Source organism: Castor canadensis, chromosome 11 (genome assembly GCF_047511655.1).
Source record: "Castor canadensis chromosome 11, mCasCan1.hap1v2, whole genome shotgun sequence".
Classification (NCBI taxonomy): domain Eukaryota; kingdom Metazoa; phylum Chordata; class Mammalia; order Rodentia; family Castoridae; genus Castor; species Castor canadensis.
Genome location: NC_133396.1, coordinates 58380373 through 58402765, shown reverse-complemented (window position 1 = coordinate 58402765; position 22393 = coordinate 58380373). Strand labels below are relative to the sequence as shown.

The window sequence follows — 22393 nt, the reverse complement described above, 5'->3', positions numbered from 1 at the left end:
TTGTGTTACCTAAGATAATTACTTAGCTTCACTCAGACATTGGATTCCTCACCTGCAAAGGGCAATATTGACAATGCTTACTTCCTAAGTCCAATATTATTGTAAAGTGTTAACATAATATGCAGTTAAATCACTTAATAGGCATATGATATAATACAACAGAATATGATGTAATGCAATAAAGTTTTGGAACCTTAAAGCACTTAAAATGTTAGATAGTATCGCCAATAGCAATAGCATTTCCACTGAGGGATTTGGTCAGGAGTCCAATTAGATCTGGCATTACCATAGTGAAGAAGCAGGTGAGAGAAGTTGCAAGGAATAGCCTAGTCTTTGATTCTGGGCTTAGTATTTGAATACCATTTGCATATTTAGTGGCAGTTCTATAAGAAAAAGTGATTTCCACCAAGATGCTTTGGTTTCTTGTAAGGGCCTCTAGGCAAAGTACAGTTGTCTTGGCAAGAATATTATAACCCAAATACTTTAGCTGTAAGACAGTGAAAGAAAATGTTTATAACATTTCTACAAAAGTTAGAACTCAGTGTTTTAACATCCTCTCTTGGTTTTCCTTTTTCATTAGAATAACTTTCTTGTCCCAGTGAGGAGATGGAGGGGGGGAGGAGGAGGGGCACTCAAAAGCCTCTCTTCTTAGGTAATAGGTACAAAAGCATGTTTGGCTCAAACCTCACCTCTAGATCTTATGCATTCGTTAAGACTTGTTCCCCGTACGTGGTGGAAACTTGGGCCTTGGAATGTGGAATTTATGTGAGAAGAGACTAGACATTGTCTAATTTATTGTTTCCCAAAGCAATTGCCCAGATGTTTCCCAAGAGAAGGCCCCCCCACCTATGTTTTCTAAGAACAATTGCATTTCCAATGGTCAAATAAACCTCCTTTTTCTTGAAATTTCACCATGAGTATTAGTGTTCTAAGAATTTTGTGGAGTCCTCACAATAAAGAATCTGGTTTTATTCTTTTTTGTATTTAATTCAATGTTCCCCCAAACTTCTGCATCTCTGGCAATCTTTCTTTCCAGTGATGGGTAGGTAACATTTATAGAATGAATGTTCCACACAAACAATTTGGGGTTACCTTAGACCAATTCCTCATGCCTTCGACTGTCAATTCAAGTGGTAGGAGGCAAGATCTAGGCCTTCTCTGGTTTCATGTTCTTTATGTCTGTCCAGGCACCACTCAGCCAGGTCTGCTCCTGCAGCTCCAGAGAACTGGGGATGTAGTCTGCCATTTGCAAGTCACAGCTGTTGGATTTAGGCCACTGGTGTCCCAACACTTATACATGGGTGATGGCTGCACATAAACAAGAGTTGGTGGCTCTTTTCTGTCCAGGAGTTTCCATGTGACTAAGTTGAGCCTTCATAAGGAGGTGATGGTGGAGGAGCTCAGCAGATTTCACAACTTTGTTCTAGCTACTATCCTTTCTTCTCTTGAGGTTGAGAAAAATTAGAGGCTGTGATATTTCCAAAAAGATTGTCTACTCAGATATTTATTAAAGAGTTTGAGTTGGACGTTGTATCACACACCTGCAATCTCAGCACTCAGGAGACTGAGGCAGGAAGATTTCGTGTTGAAGGCCAGCCTGGGCTACATACTAGGACCCAGTCTCAAAAAAAAGTGAATCCTCTCTAACTATTCCACTTACTTCTCCAAGGACTGTTTTTGTGACAAATATTGCATATTGGAAATCTAAGAAAAACCCATTTATTCCAATAAGGGATACAGAATAGGAAGCCAAAGGAATTCTACAGTTGTCCCTTCAATTTGATTTTGGGGATGGGCTTGAAGGATAGCAATGGAATTGGCGATTTTTCTTCCCACAAGTCTCATGGGTTTTCTTCAGGACTGGAAACCATTTGTGATCACAGGAAGAAATGTTCTTGCTGACAAATGGGCGTTCCTTGCTGTGTGGGTCCCAGGCTATTTAATGTCAGCCATGTAAAATCCAAGTTCCTAATGAGCATTTGTGTGCCCTCAGGCGACTGACCGAGTAGCTACAAGCACCTGGAGGGGAATAGATGACATCTTGTTGCTCTTTCTGGCCAGGGATGAGTGATGTTTCTCTGTGTTTGGCCAGGAAGTAGGAAGGCTTTCTACATGGCTGTGAAGAAACATCCCTCCTTATCACATAGAACTAACAAGACCAAGGGAGTGGGGAGAGGAACTCTCTCTAGAGCTTCTCAAAAGTGTGCTCAAAGTGCTTCTCAAAGTGTGCTCCCTGGACTGGTAGCAGCATCACAGAGGAATTCAGCATCGCAGAATACCAGGGCTCCATTCATCCTACAGAACCAGACACTCTTGGGGGAGAAGCCCAGCAGTCTGTTTTAGCAAGCCTTGGATCTTCAGGTGATTCTGACACTACTAAAGTGGAGAACCACTATTGCCAAGGAACACCATCTGTCCAGGTAGGAAAGAGCCTCACCACAGGCTCCTCAGATACACGCATGTGCTACCTACCAGGGCACATGTTCTAAGAACTGCATCCTTAAGTGAGTTTGTTGTCTGAGCCCCATAGCATGTACTTATGCAAACCTGGGAAGTAAAACCTACATACATCTAGAGGGATCGCTGTGCTCCATTATTGACTGAAACATTGTTTTGTGGTTCATGACTATATTATTTTTGTACTTCCTCTGTGGTTTTGATCCCTTTGCCACTACCTCCAGCTTAGAAGGTGTGGTTCCTAACATTCCCTACCCAAAAATGGCTAAGAAAGCTGCCCTGAGCACATGTGAGTCTGATTGACCTAACACAGTCATTTCTCAATTTTTGGCTACAGGTTGGAGTCACCTGAGGGAGGCTTTTAAAAACTCAAATGCCTAAAGCTACATTCAAGATCAATTGAATTGCAATTGGGGGTAGGACTGTTGCTAGTGGTAAAGGCTGGAGAAGTCTCATGGTTGGTTAAGAGATCAGATTGAGACCTGTACCTAGTGTTTCTTGGTTCTTATCTCTGGACAAGAGAATTCTTTCAGAAAAAAGAATTCAGAGACAAGACAAAGTAAGGAAATGGGAGGAAGTTTTATGACAGAGTGAAAGTACACACTTGAGAGTAGGTATGGGCTTCTCAAGAGAGAATCATGTCCTCATCACCCCCCAGGATTTTGGATTGCTCATCTTAGGGGCAAACTTTAATGGTGGGGAGCATTATAGACAAGGTAAGGTGGGGAAAACAAAGAGAATTCCAGTAACGAGTGTGGATTCTCCTTGTAATAGAGTTTACTTCCCTTTTCTGTTCTTGTATGGGGTTTTCTAGTTGCATCACAGTGTCAGGTGTGTGATGGAAACAGCCAATTTTGAAGGGCTAATGATACAGAGATGCTGTTATAATGAAGAAAAGATGGCTAGTGGTTGTCTTGGTCAGCCATGTTGGTCTTGCTGGTTTTTGGATTGTCTTGGTTTTTAACTGTTTGGGTAGTTTCCTGATGTCCTGATGTCCTGCATCACACAGCTCTGCAGTTGTGTCAGTCCCTAGCCACCACGCAGTTTGCCTCTTTTTGTTTTCCCAGCCTACCTCAGGACAGAGGAGACGGAAGTACCAGTATTTTTAAACCTCTTCCTGGAATGATTCTAAAGAACCGAGATAACGAGGCACAAGAAAACAAAAGGCCACCAATGCTGATGCAGACAAGCTGTGTAAGAGCAGGATTCCAAGGCTAATGTTTTTAGGGCTTATCCTGATTCTGAAGCATCTCCTCGGGCACCTTTCCTCACCCCTTCTCATTCTGTTATTTTACAGACCACAGCTTCTGGGAGTCATTGGATTCCCTGGCCTTAAAGAGCCAGATATTGAATTTTATACAAGACGTTACTTGTACCCTTTCTTTTGCTCCAAGACTCCTAGATGCCAAGTTCACAGAGGAAACCTTGATAGACCAGTTTCTTGGTCCACTGATCTCATGTTAATCTATCCCTATTCCCGCCATATCACCTACCTCCCTCCTTGCCCCAACTCCCAGGAGCAGTTGCATACAGTGCCATAGAGCACACTGCAGGTTCTTTGGATCCTGAGGTCCTTTGGGATACATGCAGATTTTGATCTTTTCTCAGGTTAGCTATATGCAATATCATACTATCTGGAGATGCTGAGGGCATATGGCACAAGTGGTAGACTGCCTGCCTCACAAGTGCAAGGTCCTGAGTTTAAACTCCAGTCTCACCAAAAAATAAAATCTTTGAGATGCTCCCAAATGGTAGGTTATATTTCATGCATTTTTGACTGACAATACTTTCAACTTATGATGAGTTTATTAGTACATAGTCTAATTGTAAATTAAGGCATACCTCTTTCTCTCTCTCTCTCTCTCTCTCTCTCTCTCTCTCTCTCGTGTGTGTGTGTGTGTGTGTGTAAAGAGATTTATTGACTTACATGTAGGGTAAGAAGCCTTACACAAGCTGCCCTCTGTAAGCTGTAGACCTAACCTGAAAGCTGCAGGGCCAAAGGTTTAGATTTCCATCTGAGACTCAAGAGTGCAGAGGGCAGGGGAGGTGGACATCCCAGCCCAGTCCATCAAAGAGCCAGAGCAGTCTCTTCCTCCATCTTTTCCTTCTGTTCCATTATGTCTCTCATGACCTGGACTCGGCCACCCACATGGGGAGGGCAGTCAGCTCTTCTCAGTTTGCTGATTCACATACTAATCTCTCTAGGAGACACCCTCACAGACACACCCAGATATAATAAACCAGATAGCTGAGCATCCTAGGATCAGCCAAGTTGACACATGAAATAACTCTCCTAATCTTTCTGGACAAAGGAAGTCTGGAACAATGGGATACATCTTCAGAAATATTGCCTAAGTTAAAGTTTAGAAACCTAAGGAACGGACAGTCTTTGCTCTAGGTAACAGAGGCAGTGAAGGCCATAGAACATCCTGATTTGGGGAATCACCTTTAATTTAGAAAGGTACAGGTGTGTCCAGGTATGCTCAGAGGTGTGCTGGGAATGAACCCACAGAGCCTGGGGAAAACTGACAATGCTGATTGTAGACAGGAGGTTGCATGGAATCTATTCATGACCAGGTTAGATAGTGGGGAAAATACAATGGTAGCTCTTGGCTTCTTACATGTGTCGTGGAGAACAATGATTACCTACTTTGTTGATATGTATTGACTTATGTGTGGTGGTCCAAACGTTCAGAAAGGCTTTACTGAAGAACATGTGTGAGCTGGTTCACACCTGAAATTTTAGCTCCTTGGGAAACTGAAATTGGAAAGATGGTGATTCAAAGCCATCCCAATGAAATTTTTTTTTTCAAGACCCCATCTTCAAATTAACTGGGATAAAAATGGACTGGAGGTATGGCTCAAGCGGTAGAGCACCTGATTTGTGAGAACCTGCTCTGCAAGTGTGAAGCTCTGAGTTCAAATCCCGGTCCCACAAAAGAATTTTCTAAAAAAAGGAGCCTGTGTGAGCTGGGTAAACCAACAAAAGACGGCAGGAGGCAGGGATGGCTGGCAGCATTAACACCTGCAGGCACAAAGGGATACCATGAGGGAGCTCTCACAGGGGAAGAGGCTTCCCTATAGCTTCATGACGCTGGGTAGAGGCAAACAGCCAAACCACTGCCTGGTGGGAACGAATACTGCAACTTCAGACGTCTTGGCTGCATGTTTAGTTATCAGGCTCAACTCCACTGGGGGCTCACCAACAACTTATTCTGGGTTCTTAGTGAATTTTTCACTGCCACCAAGTTTTTGCTTACAGCTGCCAGAATTTCCAATGACTGACTTGGAAGAGGAAGAAGACATTTAGTACAAAATTGAATTAACCCTTTTTTCCCCTCCCCGAACCATATCTGCAAGGCTTACAAATCAATGCATTGTATTTATACAGCCATTTGGCTCCTGACCCCTGACTCTCAATTTCACCCCTATTCAGAGCTTAAAGTAGAACCATGGCAAATTTCATTATCTCTGATTTATAGGTAGAGAAAGGCCTATTCAGGGAGGTGAGACCACATTTATTGCTAGTTCACAGGCTTGGTTAGGCTTCCTGTGAGGACTTTAAGAAGAACTAAGGAATTAATTTTTGTTATTAAAACAAGACCAGTCTCTCTCTCTCTCTCTCTCTCTCTCTCTCTCTCTCTCTCTCTCTCTCTCTCTCTCTCTCTCTTTCTCTCTCTGGCTGTCTAATTACAAAGTATACAATGTTAGGCCATCTTCATTTCACAAATTACCTAGGAACAATTTCTGTTGGAGTAGTTCCTTTAGGCTTGAGACATTTAGCTGTCACTAATCCAAGAAAGACATGCTTCTAGGATTCTAAGGTTAGAGACTGAGACTTTGTAGGAGACTGCAGACAAACAAGGTGTCTTTTTTTCTGTGAACACAGAACCTGAGTGAGAAGCAGCCACAAAGTTTTTCTGGCTCTATTGCATTTGTCTTCAGAGGATTCTTGTCCCAGTTTTGCTCAAATATACATGAAGAGCTAGGCAGGTTTGGGGCTTAAGGCTAAAAAGGTTCTCAATGTAGACACAGCTTTTTTTTTTTTTTTGGCAGTACTGAGGTTTGAACGCAGGGCCTCATGCTTGCTAGGCAGGTGCTCTTACAGCTTGAGCCACTCCACCAGCCCTCGATATAGATACAGGATGGAGGAAACCCAGTCAGACATCTCCAAGTACTCTCAATTTGCTTTGTGATGCAGCCATTTCCATAGGGATCTCACTGGAAGCATCTTTGCTTTTCTCTTACGGACGCCAGAAATCAGGAATTAATCACAGATAAAAGGTATTTTTACTAAAACTCATGCAGTCAGTGTTTCTTTTTATATCTTCTGTACATGAACAAATGTAAAGTGAGCAGTATAATCAGGCAATTAAGTTTAAAGAAGAAATTATATTTATGAACTTAAAGATGGTAATAGGTTATAAGATCATCAGGTTCCTAGGAAGGTAGTGGAGTAGAAGAGCTGAGAATTGACCCTGATTCACCCACTGGGTTTATACATGAGAACATCCAAACCATTCAAAATATAAGTGATTAGCCAAGAATACCACTGGTAGTCCGAAAGCCAGGGCTCCATCCCCGCTTTCCCGACTTCTTTCTATGAGCCTATTATTTTTTCTGAGTTACCAGGACATTTTTGTCTGATGGAGACATGATAAAGTCTCCATTTTCTGTTCACAAATGATGGCTTTTGATTTAATCACATATAAATTAAATCAGGGTGAATTTTCTGGCATGGCCAGGAAGAGGAGTTCAAACAGCGCTTTGAGGACCATGGTGCTCTCTGTCTGTAGCCTTCAGTATCCTTGGTGTCGGCTTTCCCCTCACAGACCTCCGTCACATGGTACCAAAGATGGACACGGGTAAATTGAGCTTCCCTTCCTATTGGCTCAGCATCCCTGGAAGAAACAACACATCCTCTTCAATAACTGTGTAAGTATTCAAGGGCGATTTTGATTGGGCAATAGGTTATATGTCCAAGCTGGAAGTAGAGGTATAGTGTTACTCCCCCAGGATCTTATGGATGAAGAGTGGAGGAGAGATAGCTGATGGTTCAAAGACAGCCTAGGCAGACTGAATCACATGTGCACCATAGGATAGGATGCTTGCTCTAGTTTGGATCTGGAATGTCCCCCAAAGGTCCATGTGTTACAGTCTTGGTCCCCAAGTTGGTACTACTGGGAGGTGATTGAAACTTTAAGAACTGGGGCCCAGTGGGAACGTCTTTACATCATTGGGGATGTGCCCTCGAGGGTGACGGTGGGTCCCTGGTCTCTCCTCTCTGTCTTTTTCATTCCCTGGCAGTGTGGCTTTGCTGTGCCATGCACTTCTGCTACGATGTGCACCTTACCCCAGGCCCGAAGCAACAGGGCCAAGTAACCATGAGCTGAAGCCCCTGAAACCTCTGAAACTGGGCCAAAAGCAACCCTTTCTCTTAGGAAGTTAATTATTCCAGATATGTCATGGTGATTGAAAGCGGATTAACACAATCCTCTGTACTTTTATGTCCTTTCTCAAACTCCAAATCATACAGAAGGCAAGAGCAATGAAACCACACTTTTAAAGGAATTTCTTCTTTGTTGTTTGTAGAATTCTTAGTTTCCATAAAACTCTCAGACCTCAGACTTTGCACACCCGGATTCATGTCAGTTTTCTGAAATAAGCTTTCCAATCACGGGATGACAATGTTAAGCCTTAGCAATTTCCTTCAGGAGAACATTTGTGTTGATTTAACACCATGGCACAGAATTTCTCCGCCTGACATCTGCTCCCCTCTGCTCCAGGTAGCAGTGGAGCTTGGGCTAAAGGCCTCTTTTATAAACACCTGTTGGGAGCTGCACACCTGCTTTCTGATGACCTCATTTCTGGCCACACAGGCATCCAAGGATGACGCTTACAGTTCATAAATCCACCCCACTCACCATTCCTCAGCTCTCGTAGTGGATCAGAGGCTCCTTCCCCATTTCTTTCCACCCACAGTTTCTGGCAAGGGAAAACTTTGATGTTTTCTGAGACTTTGGAAAACCTGGATCACATGCTCTTAGTGGCAGCATTTTATAGTTGTAAAGGCCATGGAGGACTTATTTCTAAGAGCTGAGAAACATTTTGTCACCCAAATATTAAACAAGGGCTGCACAGAGATGCTGTGAATCGAAACATAAAGGGAGAACCATAGGATAACGTAATAGTTGAATACGTTACTTGTGGGAATTAGTTAAAGCCAAAGAGACGAAAAGACAAAGTCGTTGGCTCTTGCAGAATATATTAAATTCCTCCATACTTAAGGTCAGAAGCCTCTCATTGAAGGGCAAGACATGAATCGTAATGTCAGGGGTAAGTTGGTGGCAGGCTAGAGACAATCCTTTTGGAATTTGCACACAGTGGGCCACAGGGTGTGGACATACAGCCCACGCCTGGAGGTGTGCTACATTCCCTAGTGGGACTTTGTAAAAACTAAGAGTTTTGGGGCTTACCCCAGTATTATTGAACCAAATGTCCAGGGAAAGAGTTTTAAACATTCCCAGATTTTAAGCAAGGGTTGGGTTGCCTGATTCATGGAGGGAGCAAAGCATTACCATTAGCTACAAACAGAGCAGATTTCTCCCTGGGGCCAGTGACTTCCTGAGGCAGGGTGTCACTATGTAGCCTAGGCTGGCCTGGAACTCATGATCACTCTGCCTCAGCCTCCTGAGTGGAGGGCTAGGGTTACGGGTGTGTGCCACTGTGCCTGACTAGGGGCCAGTAACTTTCAACTAGAACATTCTTGAGACCCAGCGGGTCCCACACACTGCTGAACACTTGTTCCAGCCTCACATAGTGCATGGACTCGAATGTCAAGTTGCAGAGGGTCAGGATCAAGGGTTTCTGATGTTTCTCAGGACCTGCCTGCTCTTATCTCTTTGCTGTTGGACTCCATAAGGGCTTGTGACTTGTCTCCAGCATCCCGCCACCCTTCCCGTAGCCCCTCACCCTGGAGTGGTCTGAGTCATTTAAATACCTTAATTAATTTGGATTGCATCTCACTAAAATGACTATTTACTGCTTATCATGTGCCCATTGTGGTAACTCTCCAAGGTGCTCTGTCTCAAAATAATCACTACTGCAGGATGAAGGCTGGTTTTTGGCTAGGGATGCACAGACCAATTCCCTAGGCATAGCTCACCAGGAGGCCAGATGCGTCCCCTTGTGTGCTCTGGGGAACTCAACGCTACTTGCAAAAAATCATAACAGATATTACAAGGACAAAAACTTCATTTGTCAAAAACGCTGAGAGAGCTCAGGTTAAAATCAAAATCTGACAGTTTTCTCTACCGAAAGGCTTCTCAAAGTCCCTACCACATGAGTGTGAAAGGTGAATCCAAGAGGGAATAAAGACTGTGGCAGGTTTTCAAACACTTTTAACTGGATTGTCCTCAAACTTCCTTCCCTTACAGATGATCGTGTTATACTTGTGCTCTGTGGAAATTAAATTAACAAGCAAAAAATAATGTATGGGTGCTCAAATTAGTTTACATGTAATTTATCTTTGCCCAAATGTCTGTTTATTTCAATTGATAGAGAACTAGTAGTCACAGAAGGCCTGGTGCATGTGGCTATGTTTTGATGATTTGTCTCCAACTAAGAGCTTCCCTTGCATGAGGTACAACTGCCCTCATTGAATTTCTTGCCTTTGGAAATTAGCATTGTGAAATTGCCTGCTGTTGTTCTAGAACTCATCTACTACGGGTCTAGTCTAACCATCTTCCTTCCTTATGTGATTTGTATACAACATTAAGATAAATACAACTATGTATTTTAAAGTGCTATGTTGCTGGGTGCTTGTGGGTCACACCTGCAGTCCTAGCTACTTGGGAGGCTGAGATTGGGAAGATTGTGGTTTGAGGCCAGCCTGGGCAAATAGTTCTTGAGACCCCATCTCCAAAATGACCAGAGCAAAACAGATTGGGAGTATGGTTCAAGATAGAAGAGCGCCTGCTTTGCAAATGTGAAGTCTTGAGTTCAAACCCCAGTTCCCTCAAAATAAATGAATAAATAAATATATGTAATGAGTTCGTCACAGAGGCAAATTCAAATATAGTCATTGAATAAATGAGATGGGAGGTAGTCTAATGATTTTTCAGCACTAATTATAGAACCGATTATAGCTATTCTGGTCTTTCTGAAATTTCAAGAGTTCATGTTAAATTATCAGAATGAAAAGAACAAAAAGAGAAGCATACTAAAACAACTCTGTCTAGGGTGAGTGTTTTATTTCAAACTCCATGTAAGTACTTAATTAAGGAAACCATTGATGAGATAAAATTCACTTAGGAAGTTCCAGTGCAGTTGAATTTTTAGTTTTCTTCTTCTCATCTTCTTTGGGTTTTTATCTTTGGAATTCAGGAACAAAACATATGCCTTTTGGTTAATAAGACTTGCCTTTAGTAAATGATAAGACCAGGTGATTAATAACCACAGGCTCTGATTGTTTTCATTAGAACGATAACATATGGTCGTTGCTCGACCTCTTCACAAAGCCCTGAAATGGTACCATAAAAGGGGAGATGTGAAATTCTGGTTTAGATTAAAGCAAATGGCTGAGGAATTGGCTCTGATGAGCTACGATTTACTGTTGTAAAAGCTCACAGAGATGAGCCCTGTGCAGTTTTCTTCTCTTGTGTTTGAGATTAGTTGGAAGGGATCATAATCTTTCTGTTTTTAGCAGTCCTGATTCCAGTGACGTAAGTTATAAATGAGATGGGCGTGTGGGTGGGCCTCTACCAAATTCCCAACAAGCACTTAACCGTAGCTTCAAATCCAATGCACATTTGTCATTATTAAACCCCACTGGAGTGGCAGAAGCATAAAGAGATGTGGGGGAGAGGGGAGTGAGGAAGGCAGGGGGAGGCGTGGGTGTACAAGGTGTGATCAGAGGGAAAGCAGTCACCCATGGCAGGACTGAAGCTTCAAGGCATCAACTGTGATAATAAAGAAGCTGGGAGAGGGAGAGCCTGCTTAGTAAATCCTCATCCTGGATGTGGTTTTAGACAGGGTCAGCGACCATGGAGGACAGGTTGCTACATGGATGGAGGAAGAAAATTTGTATTTGTTGAGCACCTATGCATGCTAGATGCTTGGCTCAGCTCTCAGAGATGTTGTCTGATTTATACTTTACAACGAAAAGCAGTAGACATAATCACTAACCAAACAGATCTGGGTTCAAATTCTAAGGTTAACAAAAGTAGTATGTACCCCATGGGCTGTTGTCAGAAAATAAGACGACGTGTATTTAAAAAAAAAAAAAAAACCAAGAAACAAAAAATGGAGTGCCTGATGCATAGTAAACATTTAATAAATGCCAGTCTCTCTCAACCTTCACCCATTCCAAGTCACCTACAAAACCAAACAACAATGACATTAGGAAAATCATGCCAACAACTTAAGTTTCTCCGACTCCTTTCACAGAAAGGAAGTGAAGTGCTTTCTGGGGTTCTGTCTTTCTCCATCTGTGGTCTATCTGTATGGATGTGAATTGCCACCCTGCCTTGTCAGATCAGCTGTGTCTCTTGACTTCTATGAGTTAAACCACATTTTTCTTATTCTCAGACTCAAAACTATTCAGTTGTATTTGTGTTTTGTGTGTACTTAAGCCCCCACTCAACAGACATAATTAATGTCCTATTAACGCAACTATCACATAGCAGATCCCTGAGTGTATCTCTTCCTTTCCCTTAGTTCAAGTCCTCAACCTATCTTTGCTGTACGCCTAATCCTTAAGACTGGTTCTCACAGTTCTCTGCCATCCTGCCTTTCTTGAGGTTGATCGCCAACCCAACCCCCAAATGCCTTATGCCGGACAATGTCCACTCCACCATTACTCACTCTGGTCTCTAACTGGATTCCTTGACCCAATGCTTTCACTGCTCTTCACCTGGTGTGTTCAAGTCTGAGGCATCGTTTCTTTGGTTAGAGCCTTATTGAGATTTCACTTACCATCTGACCCACTTGACAGGCTGTTCACAGAGTTGTATAGTCAGCACGACCATCAATTCAGAATCATTTCCATCACATCAAAAGGCAACCTCCTACTTTCCATATCACTCAACTCCACATCCTCCCAGCTCTAGAAAATCACCAGTCTACTTACTGTCTTTATAGATTTGCTGAATTTGCACATCATATAAATGGAATTACATGATGGATGTTTTTCGATTGGTTTCTTTCATTTTTCATGCTATCCAAGTACAGCCATATTAGGACATGGAATAGTACTGCATTCTTTTTTTGTAGCTGAATTATGCACACACACGCCCATGTACATATGTATGTACAGTCTGGTGGTACTGGGGTGAACTCAGGGCCTTGCACTTGCTAGGCAGGGTCTCTACCACTTCAGCCACTCCACTAACCCTTTTTGCTTTAATTATTATTTGAATAAGGTCCCATGTTTATACCTGGGCAACCTGGATCACAGTCTTCCTATTTACACGTTCCACATAGATGGGATAACAGGTACACACCACTCTGCTCAGCTTTTTAAAAAATTATTATTATTGAGAGGAATCTCTCAAACCTTTTGCCCAAGTTGACCTCAAACTATGATATTCCTGATATCTGCCTCCTGAGTGGCTAGGATTACAGGTGTGAGCCACTGAGCCTGTCTTGTAGCTGAATAATATTTAATTGTATGGTTAGACCACATTTTGTTTGTCTGTCAGTTGATGGACATATGGTTGCTTCCACCCTTTGGCTACATGAATAGCTATGAACATTCATGTACAACTCTTTATTTGAAGACCTGTTTTAATTCTTTTGAATATATCCCTACCAATAGAATTGTTAGGTCATATGGTAACTCTGTTGAATTGTGCCAGTCAGTTTCCCAAAAGCTCTGCAGTTTGTTTGTTTTAATCTTTTTGCCTTTACTTTTAGGGACTCCAATTTCTTCACTTGTTCTTATGTCACTTTTTTGTTTTCATGGTGCTGGGATAGAACTTGAGCAGCAGGCCAGGTAAGCGCTCTACCGCTGTCTCCCTCCCTAGCTGCATCATCTCACTTTTTGGTTATAATCATCCCAGGAGATGTGAAGTGGTATCTCATTGTGGCTTTGATTTGCATTTCCCTGAAGGCTAATGACAAAAAACATCTTTTCATGAGCTTGTTGGTCATTTGTAGGTCTTCTTTGGAGAAATGTTTATTTAGATACTCTGCCCGTTTTTATATGGCTGGATAATTGACTTATAAAATTTATATATTCTAAGTACAAGTTCCTTATATATGACTTGCAAATATTTTCTTCCATTCTGTGTGCTATGTTCTCATTTTTTTTTCCCGGTGTTGGGGATTGAACCCAGAGCCTTGAGTAAGCTGTACCTCTTGAGCCATACCCCAAGCCATTTTGTGTGTATTTTGGTTTTTGAGATACGGTCTTAAAAACTTTGGCTGGCTGACTTTGAATTCACAATCCTCTGCTGTGCTTCCTGAGTAGCTGGGATTACAGATATGTGCTTCTACATCTGACTATGTGTTTTTTCACTTTCTTTTTTATTATTATTAGCATATATTAATTGTACAAAAAGGTTTCATTGTGATATTTCTATACATCCATACAATGTACTTTGCTCAAATTCACATCCTCTTACTGCTCCCTTTTAAAAACAATTTCAGCAAGTTTGTTATTCTATTTTCATACATGCATATAAAGCACTTCCATCATATTCACCCCCAACCCTCTCTGTTCTCGATAGTGTCCTTTGAAGGACAAAAGTTTGCAGTTTTGAAGTTCAGTATATCTAATTTGTGTTTTGTTGTTTGTGATTTTGGTGTGATAGCTAAGAACCCATTACCAAATCTAAGGTTACAATGATTTACAAAGGACACAAAGGTTGTGTTTTCTTCTAAGACATTTATAGTTTGACCTCGCACAGTAAGGCCATTGGTTGATTTTTGCATAGGGTGTGAGGAAATAAAATTTTTAAAGTCTCATCTCACGTGTTATTTCTCATTTAATTTTTTCTGATTCCATTGAGTAAATAATGGTGACAGTGGCACTGTTGATGACAATGATACCTGCTTCCACGAAAAAAAGCATCTTCTATGATATAACTGCTAGTTTCTTTTCCCTATTTTATTGACTTCTCAAGATCCTGTCACGTAGTTGCTCAAAAATTTAAAACCAGTTAATTGTGTTTTCCCCTATATTATACAAATATGGAAGGCTGAATAAGCTGTCCAGATGTCAGGTGAGTGATAGTCTGGGATCCAGACTAAGTCTGCTTATTTCTTGTCTGGCCCCTGGCTGTCTCCTGAAGGACTCATCTCTCCCTCTCTTTGAGCTCGTGTGACTTTATTTGTACCTTTTATGCTTGGCACCCATTACATTCTTTCTTGAATTATATCATCTTTTCATTTGGGTTATCTTTTCTCCTGAACTAAAGGGTCCTTGGGAGCAGGACTTCACTTATTCCGTAAGCCCCACAGTCTATCACAGTACATAAAAGATAGTTGATAAATACTGGCTTAGTTGAATAAGAACTCAATTGAATGCTAAACTCAGCAGCTTAGAGATAGAGATTCCCCATGATGATCACAGGAGATTAATGGGAACAAAAACAAGTTGTCTCCATCTTCAATAACAACCTGGGATGATATTGCTCTTAGAGCAATAAACAGCATAAAAATAAAGAGCAGAAATATTGGTTGAATAATTGCTCCCAGTCAGTATGGTTTCATTTTAACCTGAAAGAAGCCATTCCATTGTCTAAAGAAGTGAAGAGATGGAAGGCAGGGGGAGAGGCTGGCCTGGGGCCTGCAGTCGACATGGTAGTGGGATGGATGAGCAGCCCTGACGTACAGGTCATATGCACCTTGGCTATGACTAGTGTTGTATTGCTCACTGGTGTTTTAAGAAAGCCAGATATCTGGAACCTGGGGTTTGCTTTAGGAGCTGCCTTCATTATACCAACTGTTCTTTCTGGAATGAATACTTACATTTTTCTAGCACCAAGTTAAATCCATCAAATTATGCAATACTTCTCCATAATATTTTCTCCTTGAAACTCCCAGAGCTTTTAGTATCTTCAGAATATATTCCATTTTCCTTAAGACTCAAAAGCAATATCAGCTCTAAAAAATCTGCTAATAAGCCGGCAGAAAAGGAGAAGAAGAAGACTCTGATGAACAGAGCAGTCATAACAAGAGAAATGAGCAGGAAGAGGAACCCAAGCATGACTCTGCTATGGCCAATGGCTATTTTGATGCTACCCCAAAGACAGGCCTCAGTATTGGGAGAAAGAAAGTAGAAGGTTCATTCCACAAAGGTGGACTCAGACTGTAAAGGAAGGAAATTACAGAAGAAAGGCAGAACCATGAAAGTGGGAGATACCTTGGCTCTTCTCCTAGGAAAGGACAAAAAGGCAGAAACAGAGGCACTGATGCAGATTCTCCTGAAAAAAGTGTTCAAGGAGAAGACTTTTGAAAGTCTTCACCACATGGGTAGTGTTGTGATGGTGGAAAAATTAAAGTTGTCTAAATAAATGGATTGATTTTTATCCATGATGCTGCTTTCTGGTGGTGGGAAAGTAGCCAGTATAAAAAGAAAACATTACTAAAATAAAGTTCTCCTATGCTTTGTGAAAAAAAGAAATAAATAGTGCCTACATCTGTATGAAAACATAAGGAAACCTGTTAAAATTGTTTTAAAAATGAGAAAAGGGGGATAAGAAAGAGTCATAGCGGGGGTAGATTTGATCAAAGTATGTTATATGCACATATAGAAACACTACAATGAAATTCCTTTGTGCAATTAATACATGGTAACTTAAAAATGTGAGAGACAAAAGAGTGCATGCATCTCTCAGAGGGGCATTTCTTTGGGTTATTGAAGCAGAGATTATTCTGGTTATCTATTGCTGTATAAAAAACTACCCAAAACTCAGTGGTATAAAGAAATTTATTATTATTCCCCACAGCTCTGTTCATTGACCAGGTTAAGTTGGGTTTTGCATTTGCTGCATCTTACAAGTTTTAGACAGGTATTGGATGAGGTCAAGTGAGAAACCAGTTGAGCCAAATGACCAAGAAGACCAAATTCAAGGCTGGCAGTTGACGCCAGCTGAAAGCTCAGCTATAGTTGATGACAGAAACACTGACACATGGCTTTTCCGTGTGCTGTGGGCTTCTTATAATATGGTGGGCAGTTTACAAGAGTGAGCAAATGAAGAGACTGAAGTGGAAACTGCAAGATTTCTTAATTCAGCCTAGGAAGTCAAAAGTCATAGAACATCGCTTCTACCATATTCTGTTGGGTAAGCAAGTCACATAGGCACACCTAGAACAGCGGGAGTTAGAATGGACCTCTTCGTTAGAGATGCAGCACGGGCTGGGAGGACCGATGGAAGGTATCTTGAGGTGGGCTACCCCAAAATGAAGAGTAGAAGATGTCAAATTGGCAGTGTCTATCTAAGGAAGAGTGTTTCCTGGCTTGGAATATGGCTATTTATTCCAGTGGCTGGTGACTATTTTCTTGTTCTTTTGAGAAATTTTTTTTCCTTTTTTTTTTTTTTTCTTGGTGGGCTAGGGTTTGAACTCAGGGTTTCACACTTGCAAAGCAGGCACTCTACTGCTTGAGCCACACCTCCAGCCTCTGACAAATTTTTACTTGCAACTTTTCTAGGTTCAAGTTTACCCACCAGCAAGGAATTTATCCTAAGGTCTTGCAGGCTACCAAGCAATAATGAAAACACAAGGAAACGTGAAAAGCATACAGTTTAATTGGACACAGTATGCAACCTCAATTCTTATAAAAGCTGCAGGTGACAAAAGGCCTATCACATGGTGAAAGTTGTCCTCCTGGTCATCATGATTCACTGGACGCTCATACTGGCCTGCTCCTTTAGCCTTATATGCTGAGGCTGGTCTGACCATTACCCTTGACTCTCACATGCTTCAATTTCTTCCCTTGTTCTGCCTCCACCCAGGCCCTGCGTTTGAAGTGTAAACTGATTTCCCTTCCAAGAAATCCATCTGATTTTTATTACTCACCCTTTCAACATCTTGCACTACAGCAATTACTTCCCTGATGTCACTTCATTCTTAGTATATTGAGTATTGAAACCTTAAAAAAAAAGTACCTATTTTAATCATGGGTTTCAGACACTGTAAGAGTAACTGATGGGAAAAAGGTGTGTTTCTGGATATTACACTATAGGGCATGTGTTACCTCTAAGCTGGGAAGATGAGGGCTGGATGATTTCTAACCAATATCTTGTAAAGTCGGCAGCAAGATGTATAGTGTGATGAAGACAAAGGGAAAAGAAAGACAAGAAAGACAAGGAGTAAAGAGCCTAATGTAGCAGTATTTTAAACCTACATCAAAACGTTAGGGATTAGGGCTGGTAAAGTGCCTGCCCAGCCAGTTGCAAGGCCTTGAGTTCAAACTCTAGAACCGCCCCCCAAAATATGCAGATATTGTCTACCACATCAGACAAGGTAGCAGGTACTTTTGGATTTTAAAAAGCCACTAAGTGCATAAAATATCAAAATATGAGATGTAGTCAAGGCAGTAATCACAGGGAAATGTATAGCTTTAAATGAATTAATTAGATAAGGGAAATGATTGTGGTAAATACTCACTTCAAGATGTTGCAAACAAATGAGATAAAAGGCAGGCAGGTAGAAATGAGTATATTTAAGGTAGGAGAACTGTGCATGGATGAGAAATAATTCTAAGAAATAGCTTCTTTGAAAACACTACCCTAATGAGGTAGAAAAAACTCTAGAAGGTTTAATTTTAAAAGAACTGATGCAAATTAAAAATGAGAATAGCATTCTTATAGAGAGATTTAGAAAACAAACCTGGTTCTGTCTATGTTAATAATGTCAAAAAGCTTGGTGAATTGGGCAAATTATATACAATGTAAATCTTATCAAGGAAAAAAATAAGATAAATTATAAAAGTAAAAATTGGCAAGTTGTCAACAAACCATTTCACCACCAAAGGCTGGGCCTAGGCAATTTCAAGGATAAATTCTTTTCAAGACTCAATAAAATTCCTTTGCTATTTAAATTGTTCCTGGGCAGAGAGAAAGAAGGAAAACTACTGAGTCTGTTTTTAAAAGCTAGGATCACATTAAATGCAAACTGGAAAGAGAATATCTCTCAAGAGAAAACTGTTTATCAGTTTCTCTTACTAAAGTATGTAACAAGCCAGGTGCGGTGGCACTCACCTGAAGGGCTAGGGCTCAGGTGGCAGGGGTTGGAGGATCCCTTGAGCCCAGGAGTTTGAGGCAGACTGGGCAACATACCAATGTGCTCTCTCTCTCTCTCTCTGTGTGTGTGTGTGTGATACAAAAAATCTTTCCTATCATCAAATAAAATATACCTCATGATCAAATGCATTTTTCCTTCTAGATTTTCAAGGAATATATTTTGACATATTAATAATCAAAAGTGAGGAAAAAAAGTCATCTCAATACCTTTTGAAAAGATATTTTTATAGAATTTAATTCCATTCCTCACTTCAAATGAAAGCAAAGAACTCTGAGCAAGGCTGGATTTAATGAATGTATCCTTCACTCACAGAATGAACAGAATTATCTAAAATGGGAAACCACCCTCACCCTCCACTTTGTAAAAAATAGGACTTCCCATTAAAGTTAAGAGTGAGATAAGGATTCCTGTCCTGGAAATGGCCTCTGATGAGTCTCCCTGCTTCTCACATGCCTTCTTTCCATTTCCTGAAATAGGAGCGCAGTGTGTCTTCAGTGTGTGCCTCCACATTACCGTCCTTCAGGCTGCCTTTGGCTCATAGAACGAGAGTGAAACTTCATAGAGCTCCAGTATCAAGCAGTGTGTGGCTCCTCTTCAGCTCTTCCTCTCATCTTAATGAGCTGGTACCTACGCTTGGGGCACAGACATCTCACACCAGTGAGGAGAAGGAGCAAGAACAGGAGGAAGGCACTCTCCATGGGGCTCTAGGCTTGGGACATTCTAGCATCTTTCAGTCTGTCTTTTGTGACACGTGCCCTCCTGTCACGTCACAGCCCACTCTTGTCTCCTTGTTAGAACACCTCTCCATTCTTCAGCTAGGTCAGATCCTTTGGGACTCACCTCTTATGTTCCCTGACACTGTCCTTCAGTTCACGTATTGCAGTTCTTAATCAGGTCTAAGTGTGACTGTTTTTGCAAATGTCTGGGAAAGAGGTTCTCATTCATATAACCTGCATCAGGCATCTCTTCTTAGTGTAACACCCTGTGTTCAGAGGCAATGATTCCTGCAGGGACACTGTGGCTGTCGGGATGCTCCCTGTTTTCTCTGGATGGTGGGGAGAGAGGTGAGGTTTCTAGAGACAGAGAGGATTGGGTAGGGCACCCACCATGACCACTGGTGTTTGAAGTAGTTCTGGAAGTCCTAGCCAAGCAATGCAAAACATAACACACACACACACACACACACACACACACACACAAATACACACCTCCCCACATACACCATACAAGGGTGTGCATGTGTGTATACATGTTTATCACCAGAATGCTAAAATAATTCAACAGAAAAAAATCTTTAAATTCTAATAGGGCATTTGTTAAGGGGTCACTTAGAATGAATGTATATGATTATGATTTAAGATGGGAGAATGAGCACATGCTTTTGTCCTTTCCTTCTTGTCTCAATCCATATACACTATAGAAAAAGGGCACTAAAGAATTCCTTAACCATTTGGAAAACACAACCAAATTCAGCACTCTTTTTTTTTTCATTTTTCTTTTATTATTCATATGTGCATACAAGGCTTGGTTCATTTCTCCCCCTGCCCCCACCCCCTCCCTTACTACCCACTGCGACCCCTCCCTCTCCCCCCCCAATACCCAGCAGAAACTATTTTGCCCTTATTTCTAATTTTGTTGTAGAGAGAGTATAAGCAATAATAGGAAGGAACAAGGGTTTTTGCTGGTTGAGATAAGGATAGCTATACAGGGCATTGACTCACATTGATTTCCTGTGCGTGGGTGTTACCTTCTAGGTTAATTCTTTTTGATCTAACCTTTTCTCTAGTACCTGTTCCCCTTTTCCTATTGGCCTCAGTTGCTTTAAGGTATCTGCTTTAGTTTCTCTGCGTTAAGACCAACAAATGCTAGCTAGTTTTTTAGGTGTCTTACCTATCCTCACCCCTCCCTTGTGTGCTCTCGCTTTTATCATGTGCTCATAGTCCAATCCCCTTGTTGTGTTTGCCCTTGATCTAATGTCCACATATGAGGGAGAACATACGATTTTTGGTCTTTTGAGCCAGGCTAACCTCACTCAGAATGATGTTCTCCAATTCCATCCATTTACCAGCGAATGATAACATTTCGTTCTTCATCATGGCTGCATAAAATTCCATTGTGTATAGATACTACATTTTCTTAATCCATTCGTCAGTGGTGGGGCATCTTGGCTGTTTCCATAACTTGGCTATTGTGAATAGTGCCGCAATAAACATGGGTGTGCAGGTGCCTCTGGAGTAACCTGTGTCACAGTCTTTTGGGTATATCCCCAAGAGTGGTATTGCTGGATCAAATGGTCCAGCTTTTTAAGTAGCCTCCAAATTTTTTTCCAGAGTGGTTGTACTAGTCTACATTCCCACCAACAGTGTAAGAGAGTTCCTTTTTCCCCACATCCTCGCCAACACCTGTTGTTGGTGGTGTTGCTGATGATGGCTATTCTAACAGGGGTGAGGTGGAATCTTAGCGTGGTTTTAATTTGCATTTCCTTTATTGCTAGAGATGGTGAGCATTTTTTCATGTGTTTTCTGGCCATTTGAATTTCTTCTTTTGAGAAAGTTCTGTTTAGTTCACGTGCCCATTTCTTTATTGGTTCATTAGTTTTGGGAGAATTTAGTTTTTTAAGTTCCCTGTATATTCTGGTTATCAGTCCTTTGTCTGATGTATAGTTGGCAAATATTTTCTCCCACTCTGTGGGTGTTCTCTTCAGTTTAGAGACCATTTCTTTTGATGAACAGAAGCTTTTTAGCTTTATGAGGTCCCATTTATCTATGCTATCTCTTAGTTGCTGTGATGCTGGGGTTCCATTGAGAAAGTTCTTACCTATACCTACTAACTCCAGAGTATTTCCTACTCTTTCTTGTATCAACTTAAGAGTTTGGGGTCTGATATTAAGATCCTTGATCCATTTTGAGTTAATCTTGGTATAGGGTGATATACATGGATCTAGTTTCAGTTTTTTGCAGACTGCTAACCAGTTTTCCCAGCAGGTTTTGTTGAAGAGGCTGCTATTTCTCCATCATATATTTTTAGCTCCTTTGTCAAAGATAAGTTGCTCATAGTTGTGTGGCTTCATATCTGGATCCTCTATTCTGTTCCACTGGTCTTCATGTCTGTTTTTGTGCCAGTACCATGCTGTTTTTATTGTTATTGCTTTGTAATATAGTTTGAAGTCAGGTATTGTGATACCTCCTGCATTGTTCTTTTGACTGAGTATTGCCTTGGCTCTTCGTGGCCTCTTGTGTTTCCATGTAAATTTCACAGTAGATTTTTCAATCTCTTTAATGAATGTCATTGGAATTTTGATGGGAATTGCATTAAACATGTAGATTACTTTGGGGAGTATCGACATTTTTACTATGTTGATTCTACCAATCCATGAGCATGGGAGATCTCTCCACTTTCTATAGTCTTCCTCAATCTCTTTCTTCAGAAGTGTATAGTTTTCCTTGTAGAGGTCTTTCACATATTTTGTTAGGTTTACACCTAGGTATTTGATTTTGTTTGAGGCTATTGTAAATGGAATTGTTTTCATACATTCTTTTTCCGTTTGCTCATTGTTAGTGTATAGAAATGCTAATGATTTTTCTATGTTGATTTTATATCCTGCTACCTTGCTATAGCTATTGATGATGTCTAGAAGCTTCTGAGTAGAGTTTTTTGGGTCTTTAAGGTATAGGATCATGTCATC

The 22393-nt window shown here is 41.1% G+C and overlaps 1 pseudogene; it reads left to right on the top strand.

The window, feature by feature from the left end:
* The first annotated feature begins 7300 nt into the window (after nucleotides 1-7300).
* LOC109677721 (mitochondrial transcription rescue factor 1 pseudogene) lies at nucleotides 7301-15974 on the top strand (annotated as a pseudogene).
* The last annotated feature ends 6419 nt before the right edge of the window (nucleotides 15975-22393 follow it).